The following is a 17,698-nucleotide window of genomic DNA, read 5'->3' on the forward strand; positions in this document are numbered from 1 at the left end:
TGCCCCCATCATGGGAGCAATGTTCAACGGAGCCGCTTCACACGGACATGCTTGAATAGCAACCAGGGCTGTCTGGGCATCACGTGACCCCCCTGGCTGCCAGGGGACCAGAGGCGGCCATGGGGGTCGGGGGTCACCTCCACAGTTAAGTCATGTACCTGGCGGAGATGGTGTTTATGGAGAATGGTTCAAGGAACAAAGTGTTCTTCATTTTTCTTTTCTCCCCTCTTTCTTACTTCTCTTTTCTTGGCTGTCTGGATGCAGAATATTTCCATGCAGGGTGGCCAAGGTGAGGGGAGCTTTCGGGCAAAAGGAGGAGGATCTGCTTTCTGACCTGCAGGGCAGGACGTCTCATGGCCGAGAGCCGAGATGCTGAACTGGGAGTTCCCGGGTTCAAACTGTAACTTCTCCCCGACCTGGCACAGAGAATGACCTTGAGCTACTTAACCCCTCTGAGTTTTACTTTCTTCGTCTGTTAAGTGAAAGGCATCACGGTACCAGGGTTATTTCGAGGATTCAAGAGATAGTGCCGAGAAAATACTTTGCACATTCTTCTCTTCCAGTCCAGTTAAAGCAGCTAATATTAACAAAAACAACAACGGCGTTAATTGTGGAAACAGAAAACTCGTCCTGAGGTTTCTTCAATCCAGAGATGGACAGGAGAGAGTGGCGTTTTTGCCACTGGCTTTTCCAGACAAGGGAGCAAAGAGGGACTAGTTGAGGGAGATGCTCCGGGGTCTTTGCAATTTTCCATCAATCGCTGGAGCCTAAAAGATTCCTAGAGGTCACGGAGTTTAAGCCCCTGGAGATGCTGAGGACCAAAGAGGGGAAGGAACATGCCCCACATCATACAGCAGCAGATGGGCAAAGACCAGACCTTCTTATCTTTCCTGGATTAATTAATGTGGTCTAGTTCTTCTGGCATAACAGCAGCCTATGTCTGCCCTTGGCAAAGGTGAGTGGCTGGCCGTGCCTCGAGGCTGACCCGGGCTCAGAGCCAAGCCTGACGGAGACCAGGGGGAGTGGGTGTAGTGGTCAACACCTTCTGCCCACCCCTCACATTTATACGCAGGCAGGTGTTCTGGCCCTCACCCCCGTGAGAGGTGAGCACGGGCATACTGATCTGCAGCTTCGGAGTGGGTCTCCACGCAGGTGTGCTGCTTGACCAGGGTGCTACGTAAGCCACGTAAGTGGCTGGTTGGGTGAGTGGACGGAGCTGAGTGCCCCTGCACGTCAGGCGGCGTGCCTCCCAGCAGGAAGAGCACTCTTTCCCCCTGAGACCCATGAGACCTCGTATTCTGGTGTCTAACAGTGACTCCCATTGTGACCTTGAGCAAAGTTACTTCTGCTCTTTGGGCCTCAGGGTTCTCATCGGTAAACCGGGAGTAACATAGTATCTGCCGCACTGGGGGTCATAGTGCAGATTAAATGAGTCCGTTAATTTAAAGCTCTCAGAACAGCATCCGGCACATAGTAAATGCTCCGTAAATGTTGCCCAGATGTCACAACTCATGGCGAGGGGGCGATAGCCGCTCCCTTCCGAGGACCGGCACACCGGGATGAAAGGTGCACGACCCTTGGTCGTGGACTCTATGGACATGTGGTCATTCTCAGGTACAGTGGATAAAATGCGCACAGTGGTGATGTACCGTGCCCACGTCCAAAAGAGGAAACAAGTCAGAGGCTTCTGCTAATGTTTGCCTGGCGCCCACAAACAAGGGCCAGCAGCACCTGAGCACCTGAGCTTGGGACCACGAGCACATGCCAGCCCTTCTCTTCTCAGGCCCACTTGCAAATGGTCTGAGCTATCGCAAGGCTCTCCTGCGATGTGGAGGCCAGCTCCTTGCTTGTGAAGAGAAGCCGCCAGGGAAAGGGGCTTCCCCGTCCCCTCCCCCACAGGAGAAGCATCTGCTCTGGAGGAAAGGACAGACATACCTGATTAGAATCCCCTCACAGCCGCTGACCAGCTGTGTGACCTCAGGCAAGTCGCTTCACCTCTCTGAGCCTCAGCTGTCTCGTTCGTAAAATGGGGCTTCTTTGAGAATTTAACGGGACGGGCTTCCTCCAGGTGGGTCCTGCTTCGCTTAGAGCTGAGCCCTTTAGTGCCTGCGCACAAAGCTTAACAACAAAGGAACGTTTAACAAGCTTGTGGCAAATGGGTGACTATTAATAGCTACGTGGATCAAGGGCTTAACCAGGAGCCAGGCACTGTTGTAAACGCTTCCCATATATCAGTTCCTTTAATTTTTACAGTGAGACATAGACTATAATGACCCCCATTTCACAAGTGAACACGCTGAGACTTGGCCAAAAACAGTTGAATCACTCGTCCGAGGTCACCCAGCTAGTACGTGGCAGAGCCAGGATTTGAACCCAGGTGATCTGAAACTAGAGCCTGAGCTTATAACCACCGGGTCCCAGCTGAAGAGAGAGCAGGGAGAAAAGAGGTGCAAAGGAAATGCCTATCACTTGGCGTGGCGCACCCCCGAGGGGTTGATCCGTATCTGTGGAATCGATGCAGTCATTAAAAGCAGAGAAAGCACTCAACAATTGCTTCTGTTTCCCATCTGCAGGCTCTCCGGGATACAGAGGTGCACAGAGAGGGCCCCTGACCACAGGGAACGTAGAGACACCAGTGGTACCCAGAGCGTTGCCAGCTCTCCTGCAGGGGCACCCAGTAGAGGCTCAGGCCAGTGGCTCTCCGGCTCAGGCCAGCCCTCTGCGGGTTGGTGTAGCCTACATAGCATTTTTTAAAATATCTGAATTGGGTTTCCAGAATTTAAAAATTGGAGATTTCACCTAAAAATCCAGATTCCTGGGGTAGAAAAGTGTTTCCCATTTGGCTGTGTGCTGGTCTCACTTTTTATTGTAGGTTTCTGGCCTGGCCCCTGGGGGCATCTGAGTTTGCAACCTCCTGGCGGAGAGGGCTGTGGGGATGCTGGGGGTGGGGGCATATGATCTCCTTGGCTCATGGCTCAGAGAGAGGCCCAGTCTTGGGAGGGTTTTCTCGTCTTGCTTGGATAAAGATGACTCACGGGGCCAGTATGGGTCTCCAGCAGAGCCAGCTTTCCTTTCCTACTTTGTTTTCATAAAGCAGAAATAGAAGTTTCCATAACGTGTGCAACTCCACCCAGCGCTGGCAGGCTTGGGAAGTCACTGCTGTTTGTAAGCATCCAAGGGAGAGTTTTGGTTGGAAGCCTGCTATTGCTCCCGCGCTCAAGAAATGCACAGCGGGACAGCGTGCGCTCATCTTCGCGATCGGAGCTGCCTGAAGACAGGGACCCCCCACTGGGTCCTCTCTGGGGGACGTGGTCAACGGGTTGGATCCCTGAGGCCACAGGAGAGCAGGAAAACCAGAGACCTAGTCCAGGTGCTATCCGTCTATCCATCCATCTATCCATCCCTCTAGCCTTCCTTCCTGCCTGCCTTCGCTCCTGCCTTCCTTCCTCCATCTACCCATTCAAGGACTGTTTATTGAGACCCTTCTATGTTTCAGACTCCCCGTGTTGTTCTCCGAAGATACAGAAACAGACAAATCGCACAAAAACTTCTCTGTCCCCACGAAGTCTACTGTCAATTAGGGGAGACAGACGTCAAAAAGGTAGTGACAGACGAAAATTAGGGAACAAGCGAAGGGTCCATGAATAGATTTAGTTTGGCTCATCCTCATCCTAGAATGGGACACCGTGTGGCCCTTTAAATGAAGCAGATGTCTGTATGGTGACACAGAGCAACCTCTAAGTGAAAGAAGCCAGGGCTCCAATAGTGACTACAGTGTGTCCATTTGTAAAGAACGGAGTCCTTGGCGGGGCTTTCACCGACTTGTACTTGCAAAAAAGGTCTCTGAGAGAATCCACAAGAAATCAGCAACAGTGGATGCCTCAGGGATAAAGCTCGGGTGTTAGGGTACAAGGAGGTGAGAGAGCTTTTGTGCTGTGTAAACGTTTGCTTTTTTGAATGTGTAACTTGTTTTCAATAAAATGGCAGGGAAATGTAAGGTAGATGGATGGACAGACAGATAGATGCATGAGAGATGAGAGAGAGAGAGAGAGAGAGAGAGAGGAAGAAGAAGAAGAGGAGGGGAAGGGGGAAGGGGAGGAGGATGAAAAGGAGGAAGAAAGGGGCACCGGGAGAAAAGAAAAAGAAAAAGGCCTTTACAAGTGTGGTGGTTTGGTAAGTACTTTGAAAGAGAAATCCTGGCTGCCATGGGGCATTCAGAGAGAGCTTCCCTGAAGATGGGGCACTTGGGGCTGGCACACTGAGGATGAATAGGAGTTGCCTTTGTGCAGAGATGGGTGCAGATTTCCCGGCACTGAGAGGAGCAGTGGGTCCTCAGGGCCATCCCTCCCCTCTCTGGACCTCAAGTGCTACATCTGTAAAGGAAAGAAGACAGCTCTCAGCCAAGGTCTAGGAAACTCTAGGAAGCAGCAGAGGCATGTCTGAATCCAGGCTGTCTTAACCTCTACGAGGGCCCCCTCCTTGCCTCCTCTTGGTCCACCTTCCCTGTTGCAATAGATAGAACTGGCCAACACTGAGACAAGCAAGAAAAAGAAAGAAAATCTGCCTGTGTATCAAAGCTCACGGTCACTAAACTCCAAAGATGATCTTTGTGTCTCTCTAGGGGGTGGGCGATCCCTTGCACCTTTCTGTCCCTCCCCACCCGGTGAATTACGGAGGACAAGCAGGTTAATTTATCCGAGTGGACGGATGCCAGCTGCTCCTTGTACTGGTGTATGATAATAATAACAGCAGATATTTCATGAGTGCGAGCTTCGCGTCAGGCACTTAGCATGCAAGATCCCATTCTGTCCCCCAGGCAAGCCCAAGAGATAGGTAACTTCGTGGCTATTGATCTCTGTTCATGAGATGACAGTCCTGGAGCTCAGAGAAGTTTAGTTATTTGCTCAAGGCTGCAGAGCTACTAAGTGTCGCAGTGAGAATCTGAATCCAGGTTATGCGGAGCCCAGAGTTTGTTCGCTTAACCGCCACCCTTCATTGCTGCCCATCCGTCAGGGGGCCCTCCCTCTCCAGGCATCGAGGCCAGGCAAGGCTGCCTGGAAGAGTGCCATTTAGGTGATGCCTGGGAGGACAAGAGGGCTTTAAATTCCCCCTTTAAGAGAATTAGCCATTTTCCACAAGGAGATTTCCTCAAGAATAAAGGGCCCCAGAGACATGAAAAGGAAACTCATAAAAAATTCATCTCTGAGTAGTAATTGCATCATAAAAAGTATGGAGTTGGAGTGCAAATGCAAATTGAGCCGTGTAAATTAATGATGTAAACAGTTGGATTGAGGGCACACATCCAGAGAATGTCCTACTCCAGCCTCCTCGATGTGCGTGGCAAAGCGGGCAGGGGGGCCGTGTGCCCTGAGGTTTGAGGGACGTTCTCAGACCATCAGTGACCACTGTCTCAGACCCCAAATCCTTCTTTAGCACCTCCTGGAGATGTGGGTGAGCTCTGTGGGTGAGCTCTCTGTGTCCCTCAGTCAGCACTTTCTGAGCACCTACTGTGGGCAGGGATGGAGCCCCCTTCTTCCTCGCCCCCTCCCAGTTCACTCCACGTGAACTTGCTCAGACTGGAAAATGAAGACGGGCGTTTACTGTGAACTTGTGGGTCCACATTGTAATTCATGTCTTTCTTGGTTTGTTGGTTTGTACCGCCGGTACATTCAACGAGCATATATTGAACACCGACTATGTATAGGGTGGCGCCAGACCTCAGCTCTCAGAGCTGGCCACTTCTGTGACCCAGCAGGGACCCAGACAAGACTGGAGGGGTGGGGAGCAGGCCAGGCAGAGGCAAGCTGGATCACGCTCATTCTGGAAACCACACGTAGTTGAGCATGGCTGAAAATTGCGGGCTGACAGTGGCGGTGATGAACCTGGGGGGTTAGAACATTCTGGAGGACCTTGCGTGTCTCCCTAAAGAGCTGGGACTTGATTCCCACTTGGAGAAAATGCAGCCTTCACTGTCCCCCCGCCAAACTCTGATTCTTGGTCACACAAGAGGTGGGACCTACAGTGTGTGGGTCTCATGGAAGTTCAGACGAGGGGCCCCAAAACCTTCCTTTGGTTTTTAAACGGTGTTCCATGGCACCCCAAGGTTCTCTGCCTTTCTGGCAGCTCCATGGTGAGAAGTAAGAGTGAGGTTTAAGTGGGGAATGTTCTGGAACCTCCCCTGCTTTAGCCAGATCAGCTCTACCTTTATCATTTTTGTGTGTGGTTTGAAATTCTGCATAAGATTTCATGTAGAAAGAGATTCCGTTGCTTAAATAAGAATGACTCCCACTTAATGCAGAGTAATGTCCAACTTTTTCAAGCTCTTTCATGACCCAGACCAAACCCACTTCTCCAGGCTCAGCTAAACCATTTCCCACCCCCTGCCTCTTACGGCCCTGCACCCCAGCCTCAGGCTACACAGATACTTGCCAAGCCACAGACACTTTCTGCTCCTCTGTGCCTCCATCCCTTTCCTCATCCTGTCCTTTCTTCGAGGCTGACTTCAAATCCTTCCTCCTCCAGGAAGCCCTCTCTGACCTCTTGAAGTGTCTCTGGCATTGCCGATACACCTCCGGTATTCCCCCCAAAGAGCTCTGACCCACCCAGAGTAAGAGCCTCTTTCTGCTGACTTCGAAAGTCTTTGACGTGGTCATCACCGGGGTCCAACACCAGGCTGGGCATTTGGCAGATCCCCAGAAATGAGAGCAAATGGGTACCGGGAAAGAATGGAGAAAGGGTGGGCTTGGAAAGTATATAAGTTAAAGGATGTATGGTCAGATAAATGGATGGGAAGGAGAGAAGACGGGAGGGAGGGAGGGAGGGAGGAAAGATGGAAAGATGAAAAGAAGGAAAGGTGGATGGAAGGATGGGAAGGAGGAAGGAAAGAGGGGTAGACGGAAGGAAGGATGGTGGGGGGGGCGCACATGCAGACAGCTGGGGGAACGCCAGCTTCCACTTTCCCCACCTTCCCAGCACCCTCTCTGCCCTCACCGCCCTCCCTCCCTCCTGCCTCCATCACCGAGCCAGCCTCTGACATGCCCTCGCCTGCACAGTGATTACTCCTTGAGCAGCCTCCCGTATCCTGTTCCTGCTCTTCCTACAAGCAGAGAAGCAGAAAAATCCATCCTGATGAGGAGGCAGCCACCCGCTCTCGGCCCCCCTCCTCCCCCGTCTTTGCAGCCTGTAACTCTCGAGCACTCAGGCAGAAACAGGCAGTCAATTTTTTCCAGGGTTGAGCGCCGGCTGTAAGGCACAGCCCTGCAGGGTGACAGGGGAGGCGGGGGCCGCTCGGATGGCACGACCATTTCTCCTCCATCCTGGGGGCAGCGCCTCGTGCCTCACTTGACCAGACGCTGCCAGCTGTGTAATTCAGGGCACATACACCCTCCCTGCCGCCGCCACCAGCACGCAACGGGCTCACCTAAGACCCCAGCCCCGTGAAACATCACAGGCAGAGCAGAATTCCCTCTTGGCGTCCATCACACCTTCTCCCCCAGCCCGCTTCCTGCTCACATGGAAGGCAGCCTCCTTTCACTCCTGCCTGCCCTTGGTGCCTTAATGGTAGGCTCCCTGGCAGAGGAAAAGGCAAGCGATGTGCTGGTACCCACCCAGGTGTCAAGTGGCTCTTTGCTGTCTCTTTGCTATGGTGGCCACCGAGACAACGCCCCAGCTGCTGCGAGGGCTGACGGCTCCCAGCTGAGCCCCTGGACCTAGCAACTGCCCTTTGCTGGAGAGAGCTGCCTTGTCCAAGGTCAAACCTCCTTCCAGTGTCTGGTCAGCGATGGGGGTATACGGGCCTGGCCTCCTTGCCTCCAGGCAAGATGACTGTAAGAGCCATCTCAGCTCTGGAGCTCCCATGGGATCAGCTGAGACCCTGGAGGAAACTGAGTCACACTCCAACTTCTCTCTGCCTCATTCTGCTTGTTTCCCGACCCCCAAAGTATTGATCCTAAGGGTCTCCCTGACTGTATCCCAGTAAACCCCCTGCAGTCAAAGCCCCAGAGCCTCGGGGTCTGTGTCCAGAGGAGCCAACCTTCAACAGCCTTTTTCGCGTCCGCCTGTTTCATCTCTATAACACCTCTGGCTGGCACGCCCCCCGAGTCACGTCTCAGAGAAGTAGCCTGCCTTGTCCCGGAGTACTGAGCGGTCAGGGCTGGGTTTCCGCCCCAGCGAGCCTAGCACACTCCCAGGTAGCCAGGACTCTGACTCCTGCTATCTCTGCCCTTAGGAGACAACCCGACAGAGATTCATGATTCCTTTCAGATTTGGGGGAGCCCCCCAGGACCAGGGCTCCCTGCCTCCCTGTCGGGGCGCCAAGGTGGAGACACACAGCATCCACCCCAGGATCGGACTTCTCATCCGGGTTTACCCACACTGCCTCTCTTGTCTTCAGCTCTGGATACGGTCGCTCTCTACCTGCCACGCTCACCAATGTCTGGGGGGGGCGGGGGTTGGGGTTGGGTCACATGGTGTAACCGGAAGGGCCAGATGCATCTAGCTTCAATCCCGGGCTCTCGGTGGCACGGGCCACCTTATGCTTCCCTGAGCCTCCACGTCCTCATCTTTCAAATGGGCTGTTGTGAGGATTGCGTGGGACAGTATATCCCCAAGACTCGGCCCCATGCTCAGCCCACAGCAGCCACTGAGGGGTCCACATTTCCTCCCTTTGTCACTGGTAAGAACATCTAATTTGATGAGGCTGATTCACGCTGAGCCCTGTGTCAAACGTGTGACTCACATCATCTCGTTTAATCATTGCAACAGCTCTGTGAAGCAGGTACCACTGTCATCCCCACTTCACGGGTGAGAACGCAGAGGCTTAGAGGGATGCGGTGGAGAATCCACGGTCCTCAGGTGAGGAAGTGGAGCAGCTGGGACTCGAACCCCTCTGTCCAGCTCCAAAGCCCACGTCCTTCACCACCTGGATTGCCTTCTCCTCCTTCTGGGAGCTCTCGGACCCCCAGCTCTTCCACAAGCCCCCATCCCAGTGGGGTCCCTACAATCTGGAACCTTGTCCCCAGGTGTCCTGCTAAGAAAATCAATGGAAATCATGTGTTGTGGGTATCAGCTTGCTCACACCTTCGCCCCCCTGCCTTCTGTGCTGAAACTGACCCTCCAATAACAGGAAAATCCTGTCCCAGGGCTGGAGCTCAAGTTCTCACAGGGCCTCTGTCGCCAGGAAAGCCGTTTGCATCCTCTCGCAGCTCTAATGCCTTCCAGCCGTGGAGAGGAGAGTGCTGGCCGGCCCTGGCGGGGGCCATAAAAATCCGTAATTGAACAACGTCTGGGACTACCAGTGTCCATAAAGAGGAACCAGAGGAATGTGGTAAAATTGTTCACAAGGCCACGGGGACTTCCTCTGTGGCTGGGCCAGGGGGCCACACTGCTGCTCCACGCAAGCCCCTTCCCCTGGCCGCCCCTGAGCCAGCTCCCGTGCAGGAAGAACACGGGACCACGAGTCAGCCAGCCGTGGGTTCGAATCTGACTCTGTCTGTTGGGGGCTTGGCGATGCCACAAAGCCTCTCCTTGCCTCAGTTACCGCCTTCGGACTGAGCGGCTTGCTCCCAAGGTAGCATTCTTGTGACAGTTCGATGAGGTAAGGTTTCCCCGACTACAGATGGAGGAATTCTAACTATGGTTATAAGCTTGGCAGACGTCGCTGTGATCGAGTGCAGACAGAGTGGGGGGAGGTGGGATGGGGACGACGGGGGGGACCAGAGACACCCAGATCAAACCTCCACAGGGGTCTCCACACATCTCCTCCCGATCCCATCCATATTTGGGCTGGGTCTTTGGCCAGCCTTCTTTGCCTCATCTCGGCCAGCTCAAAAAGAGGCTATGGGTTTTCCCAAGTAGATTACCTGGCACTTAGCTGATGAAATAACACCCTCCCCCCCGCCAAGATATCGATCAGCCACCGGCAACCGGGGAGCTTGCAGCAGCCTCTGGACAGTTTAAAAAGAAAATCAACCATTAATAAAATTGACTGGTTGGGGGTGGGAGGGAGGGAAAGAAGATGGGGAGGAGATGGAGGGAGGGGGTTGGGAAGAAGCTAACACAAGGAAGAAAACTGGGAGAAGAAGTGCCCTTCCGATTTAAAACCTGCATCGCAGATGCATGAGGGATTGCTCCACAACAGAACGCTGACCACATGTGTCTGCTAAATTGAAAGTGAAGAGTGGACGTCTGCATGACATGAAGGACAGAGGTTGCAAACTCAGGGCAGCCCCCAAAGCGTGTCTTTTTTTTGTTCTGCATATGCTTTATTTAAATGGAATTTGCTGCAATATTTTTCAAATGGGAGTTTTCATATAAAAGTCTAGATTTCTGGAATCTCTTGCAAAATTGGGACACGTAGTAATGCTGGGCTTGCATTCCTACGAGGCAGCAGCCGGGTAGAGTGATAGCAGCTGTCCCCGTGGGTGGGAAGCATGGAGTCCAGCTTGCTCGGCCCCCATCTGACCCCTGCACACTCTCCTGTGAGCTACCAGGGCTATTGAGCTTGAGACCCTGATCCAAAGTTGGACCTGAATGATGTCAAAAATATATATGCGTGGATGGGGCTGGGAGGTATGTGTGTGAGTGATACACCCTGGATAAGTCCATGCCAAAATATTAACAGAGGTGCCTTTCCTTAAATAGGACTTGGTCTTCTCATCCTTTTGTACTTACTACTCTCATCAATAGAAAACAGTAGACTTGGTTTTAAGGAAAAAAAATCAATATATGCAGAGTTGAGTATTCTGTATGCTCACAATGACAGCAATTGTACCAAGAAGGAACAGATAAAATGCCAAACTGCGGTCTTCCCCAAATAGGGGAATTGTGGGCAATTGGAATCATCTATCTTTTCTACAACAAACCTCTTTCATATTTCTAATCAGACAACTACAAACCAGGTATGTGTGAATTAAAAGCAAATCACGATTAACCCACCTTAACAGAGATGTGATTCTGTGGGAAGATGTCTTATTGGAGGAGGGGCCTTGAGCCTGGCAGGAGGGTTTCTTGGGCACTTCTGAGCCCTTTTCTCTAGGATCTGGAACCCGGTGCAGGAGGAAACGCTGTCAAATGGCTGAGGCATGCTGTTTCAGTCCCGGACCTCAGATCCCCACCTCTGAAAGCAGAAGAACACAGTAAATTCCTCACAGGGGAGAAAAGGGGAGGCTAGCGTTTTTTATAAGGTCCTATGTGGCAGGCATGGATTGGCATGTTCTCACATATGTGTGTTAACTAAAGAGCCTAGGGGTTGATAAACCAGGCTCTCAATTCAGCCGTGTCCTAGCTGTGTGACCTCATGCAGGCCACTTAACCTCTCTGAGCCTCATTCTTTCTATAAAATAGGGATCAAACTGACCTCATAGGGTTGGAGGGAGGATTAAGTGAGGAAAAAAAATCATATAAAGAGCAGTAGACAGTCAAAAATAATTAGCCATTATTTACATTATACTATTGATGCTATTTTTAAAAACCACCTACTGTGTGCCTGCCAGTGGTGGGAAATGTTTCCCACTCATATCCAGTCAGCCTCCCACAACAACCCAGCAAGTCTGAGGCCATGATGTCCCACTCTAAGAAGAGGAAACTGAGTCTTGGTAAGGGTGGGGGGGTGACTCATCAGGGATGGCTGTCCCCACAGAGATCAGGTCTGTGTGACTCACAGAGGACTCACTGGCACTGACCACTGGCCCCTGGCCCTAGGAGGCTCTCATCAACGTAGCATTTAAACTGAGATCATCTGAATGTCTACTGAGTGCCCGTGTAAACAGGAGCAGGAATTCTGGAAACAGACCAGATTCAAGAGCTCCCTCTTTCATCACTATACGGCTCAGGCCAGCGCCTTTACCTCGGAGCCTCAGTTTTATGGTCTGTCAAATGGGCGTGCCAATGGGATCCCTGTGAGATTTCATCAAGATGGTAAATGCATGTAAGGACTTCATGGAATGGAAGGAGTGATCGATCGTGGTGTTAACTATCCACTTTACAGATAAGGAAAGTTGTATCCTGCACCACCCACTCATTTCCTCCTTCATCCATCCATTCATTCCCTCCTTCATCCCTTAGCCTGTTTACCAGAGCATCACATCCCTCTACCCAGGGCTCTAGAAGTGTCAGCGCCCCCTGAAACGCATGTGGGAGACAGAGGCAGGGAGCAGGTCTCCCCCAACCCCAGGCCTCCTTGTCTCTCGCTGCCGAGGAGGCAGCTGCAGCCAGACATTTGGAAACCATTACAAACATCCCTGTCTGATTCTGTTCCCCCCTGTGCGTAGCTTAAAGCAACAGATTCCAAGGAATTTTGGCTGCGTTCCTTGGCAGAGGGAGACCCAGAGGAATGATGAAAAGAGCTCTCTCCTCTCCACGCCATCCACACATGGTCCTCTTCATTTCAGGGTCCAGAGCAATGGGCAGCAAACCCAGAGGGGTGTGGGCAAGAGTTAACGCCAGGAGGACTTGGGTCTCAGACCAGACACAGACACGTCCTGGTGGAGCCACCTCTCTGAGCCTCAGTTTCCCTATCTGCAAATGGAAACGGTCATAGTATGAAGACTCACTACCCTTATTGGGAGGAACCCACCAGTCAATATGAATTAAATGCCTGACACATGGTAGGTGTTCAAGAAATTCTATTTCTCTTCCGTTCTCATTTCAAGGTCACCTTTGATGTGACCAAGAAAGTAGAGAGGTGGATTAAATGGGAGCTTGGTGCAGCAGTGAAGTCCCAGCCTGCTGGATGCCCTCGACAAAGTCACTTTCCGCCCCTGTGCCTCAGTTTCCCCAGACTTCCAGCTCTCGCACCCTTTCTCTGCATTGGTGCCCTGCCCGACAGGGGCTCCCAGCATGACCCTAGCCTAGGTGGCCCTCCAAAGCCCTCCGAGTCTTCCTCTTTCCCCTCCCCTCTCCTCCATCATTTTCTCTCATTTTTTTCTGTTTCCTTGTTCTCCCTCTTTTTTCTCCCCCCTCTCTCTCTTTCTTTCTCCCCTGTTCCTTTGGTTACATCTTCTCATGTGTTTCCTTTGCTCTTCTTCCCTCCATCCTCCCTCCTCAATCCCCATGTCTTTTTGTCTGTCTGTCTCTTTAAATGTCCCTCTCTCTCTCTCTCTCTCTCTCTCTCTCTCTCTCTCTCTCTCTCTCTCTCTCTCTCTCTCTCTCTCTCTCTCTCTCTCCCCCCTGCCCTCTCTACCCCATCACTTTGTTCCCTGCCCCTCCATGCATCTCTGCCTGTCTGTCCATCTCTCCCCAACTCCCACCTACCTGCATTCATTCACTTCATCCAGCCTCTCCCAGGAAAGTGCCACAAGCCCATTCATCCCAGAAGGAGCCAGGACTCTGTCGGGAGCCACAACGTTCCCTGATGAGGCTCCGATGAGCGATTTCTCTCCCCACTGAGTCACTGAGCTCTATCAGACCGGTTCCTACAGGGCTGCCCTGTATATTCTCTGTCTGCCCCTCCAGCTTCTCCCTCATCTGAATCACCCAGCCCTGTATTCTGTGAATGCAGCTTCTGCAGACTGCATCGCCTGGCTCACCTAGCCCTGGCTTCTGGATGCAGATCCCAAAGGGGCTCAGGGTGCGGAAGGCAAGGGAGACTGGGGAGTTTGTTGTCCTGACCCCGTCCCTGCAGTCCAGGCCCTGGTGGGCAGGCATCTCCTGCAGCCACGCCTCTCTCCAGGTCCCAGTAACACCCCCATCTCTCTCCTCCAGGCCTGGGGTACTAATGGCTCCCCTCTGTTGCCATCCCAGAGGTGCTGCACCATCCTTTGGGGCCCCCTTAACTCTGGCCATACTCTGATCCTTCCTGCCTTCATTAAATGTCCCCTTGGTCACCCCACGTTGAGTTGCTACTTGTTTCCTGCTGTGACACAGATGGATGCGAATTCCCGCCTTTTGCTGAACCCCTCATGCCATCTTCTCCCCCTCTTCTCTCCTCTCACCCCTGTCCACCCCTCTGCTCACACCCACCCTCCTATACTGGGCCCAGATCTGCTCCCCAGCCAGACTGGGAGCTCCATAAGGGACAGACCTTGCCTAGTCCTCCCAGGCCCCCTTGCTCAGTCCACTGCACTCAGTCAGCTCTCGGGGGCTGTTAAGGTATCACTGAATGAATCAGGGCAGTGGGGGAGCAAGATCGTGGTCAGCATGCCAGCAAGTCAGGTGTGTCTGCAGCACTGCCTGGGGTGCTCGAAGGAGTTCCCTCTGGTCCTGTCCCTCCCCCTCCACGGGCATCCTGTCAGAGCCCCTGCAGCCCTGTGGTGGGGGGGTCCCTGACAACGGGGCGCTGCCAGGCTCCAGCTCCACCAATTCCACAGCACCTCTCCACACGCCCCGAGCTCACAGATGGGAGGGCTCCCCTGCTCCTGGCGCCTGTTCAAGCTGCCTGGTGAACTAAATTGATTTTTTATCGTTGCTCTGGAGCGAGCTTAATGAATCTGTTAGTGACGACCGCCTGCCCCAAACACGTCCCAGTGCCTTTGCCTCCAGAACCGCTCTTCCTATGAAAGAAAAGGAGTTATTTAAGGTCCAGCCTGTGCCCCTGAGAGCATCTGGGCATCAACTGTGCCATGCCTCATTCTTCCTGGGGTGTTTCCCATACTGGGGCAAGGCTCTAATGTGAGTTAGAAGACGGAAAGGCAATGCAGAGGTTTAGTTTAGTACACGTGTGCCTAGGGACCAACTGTCCATCTGTACATCCATCCATCCATCCATCCATTCATCTATCTACCTATTCACCTGTGCATTCACCCATCCACCCAGCCATTCATTCTACCGCCCCCCCAGCCATCTGTTTACCTACCCATCCATCCATTCATGCATCCATGCATGCATCCATCCACCTATCTTGCAATCCATTCATCCATCCCTTCATCTATCCATACATTTATCCACCCACCCACCCACCCATCCATCCATCCATCCATCCATTCATCTAGCCATATGTCCACTCACGAATCCATGTATCCATTCATCCATCCATCCATCCAACCATCCATTCGTCTAGCCATATGTCCACTCACTAATCCATGTATCCACCCATCCACCCAACCATTCATCCACCCATCCACTCATTTGTTCACCTACCTATCCATCCATCCGCATCCATCCATCCACCTATCTTTCAATCCATTCATCCACTCCATCACCCATCCATACACCTATCCATTCACTCATCCAACCACCCATCCATCCATCCCTCCATTCATCTACCCATCCATCCAAAAATCCATCCATCTCTCCATTGTTTCATTTATTTCTTCATTCATTTGGCTTTATACATACTTATTATGAAACCCAACATCCTTGCTGTGGTCTACAGGGTACCACAGAACTGCCCCTCAACCTGCTTCCCTCCACTCTCCCCTCTCACCCCACTCCAATCACTCTAACGTTGCCGCTGCAGGCCCTTTGCATCTGCTCTCTCCTCTGTCAGAAACTCTCTTTCCCGGACACCCCCATGGCTTACTCCCTTCCTTCACTAGGCTCAAACTTCACCACTTCCAAAAGGCCTTCTCTGATCACTCTCGATATAAGTGAGCAACTCCCTGTCACACTTTATCCTTTATCATCCTTTTAATTTCCGCAGAGTGTTCCTTGCCCTCTGACATTATATCATAAATTAATTTATCCTGTTCAGTGACTACTGTCTTCCACTAGAATGAAGTCCTATGAAGACAAGGGCTGTTCCGGTTCCACTAGCCACTGTATCCTGTGTTCTAGAACCATGCCTGGTCTGTAATCGATACTCAGGAAGGTTGATTTACTGAATCAATTATTTCATTAGCTAATACATGCTCTGTCACTTTTGTCACCTACTAAGCACCGAAATGAATGGTCAACAAAACCAGGCAGAGCCCTTCCCCGCACAGGACACCAGCTCCCCGGAAACACATGACGAAGGAGGAGACCGAGCCAAACAACCATGCACGTGATTGTAAAACTGTGTCTGGGCTAACAGCCTTGAGCAAGGTCACATGGGGTCTATAAACAGTTTTAAGTTGTCTGTGTTTTTTCTTTTTTTTTTTTTACTCGCATCCCCAAAGCATCCTGTCTGCCCATATCACCCACGTAGATGCTGGTTGAAACTAGAACCTGACTTCTCAACTCTTTGCTGCTCTTCTCAAGCCTCCAGCTCTGCTCAGCCCTCTCGCTGTTCCTCCAGGCCCTCTGTCAGCAAGGAGAGAGGAGACAGAGGGCGGGCGGGACTGCTTGTGCCTCTCTGAGTTGGTCCCAGGCCTGGCTCAGAGCATGGATGTAACTGGGTTCATTCTCCCTCTTTTTCTTCTTCCATCCAAGCCGGGAGCCAGGCCTGTGGTGCTGCCCTGCCTCAGGGAGAAGGTGTTTAAATAAGCCAGGGGCCCTTCCTATGTTTTATGAGGTGTCTGAATCCCCCCAGAATGTGGTACGGGATACCCTGAAGGGTAAAGGGAATGGAGCACACATCTGGTGACAACAGGGCTGCAGGAGGAGCACCCCAAGGCCAAAATGAGGTTGGGGGCTGGATGGTGGGGTAGGTGGGGACCTGACCTGAGTATCCTGGGGATGTTACCGGACGTCAGGAGGCACAATTGTGGGTGCACCAAGGGAGGTACAATGCTGGCCACAAGAGCTCCCTGAGACCTCCTTCCTCAAGATCCCCATGCCTGCAGCTTGAGGATGGCCAATGGCTGTAGCAGTGCATATTTCTCCAAAAGGGCCACAGCAATATTTCCAATCCTTTCTGCTCTTCAAAAGCTTTGCCACACCCCACCGAGAAGTAGCATCTATTCCCCTTCCCCTTGACCCTGAGAGGATCTGTGACTGCTCTGACAACTAAATTTCATTAACAGTAATGGCATGTGACTTCAGGGGCTAGGGGGACACAGTTTCTACCTGGACCTGTTGTCTTGGGATGCCCAGGCTTGGAACCAGCCACCATGTTGTGAGGAAGCCCAGGCTCCTTGGAGAGGCTGTGGGTGGATATGCTGGCCTATCGTCCCAGCTAAGTTCTCAGCTTACAACCCTCATCAGCCATCGATTAAGCAAGTAAGTGAGATTCCAGATGATTCCAACTCCCAGCCTTCAAGCCTTCTGGTTGAAGTCCTAGACATCGTGGAGCAGGGACAAGCCATCCCCGCTGTGGCCTATCTGAACTCCTGACCCACAGACACCATGAGCGTAATAAATGCTCAGTGCTTCATGTCACTGAGCTTTGGGGTGATTTTTTTAACACAGCCAGAGTAACTGGGACAGCAAGTACATATAATACAGCTCCCAGTGGGCCAGCCGCTGTGCTAAGCATTTCACAAATATTTACTCAATCTTCAGAACTTCTAGAAGTCCTATTCATATCTCCATTTTACAGGTGAGGAACTGAGGCACAGAGGAAAAGTAACTTGCCCAAGGCCACAAAATAAGTGGCTGAGCTGGGATTTGAACCCAGGCAGTGTGACTCTACGGCTTGTACTCTTAACAACGAGCCAGGACAGCCCGGTGCGATTTGCATCCTCAGGGCAGTGGTAGAAATGTAAGGGTCATCACTGGAGCCCCACGTTGTGGATGTACAACCTCAAGGGCTTGCTCTCCCTTGTAATCAAAATTGGAGGTCTTTACAACTCTATAGGATAGGATTTCCCTGTTGAATGCAAGTTGATAAATAGCAATATCCTGCAAACTAGGGACGGATCAATGGATGGATAGATAGATATAGATAGATAGATAATGGTAG

At 52.1% G+C, this 17,698-nt stretch overlaps 1 protein-coding gene across 1 annotated transcript in view; it reads right to left on the bottom strand.

Moving 5' to 3' along the window:
• Positions 1-17,698, bottom strand: part of LOC136792672 (uncharacterized) — a 390,674-nt gene that overhangs the window by 173,634 nt on the left and 199,342 nt on the right. Inside the window, exon 4 of the mRNA XM_067014857.1 lies at positions 10,936-11,116. The gene's annotated coding sequence lies outside the window, so the exon portion shown is untranslated. The remainder of the gene's footprint in view (positions 1-10,935; positions 11,117-17,698) is intronic.

Source organism: Kogia breviceps, chromosome 15 (assembly GCF_026419965.1).
Source record: "Kogia breviceps isolate mKogBre1 chromosome 15, mKogBre1 haplotype 1, whole genome shotgun sequence".
In the NCBI taxonomy this organism is placed as follows: Eukaryota; Metazoa; Chordata; class Mammalia; order Artiodactyla; family Physeteridae; genus Kogia; species Kogia breviceps.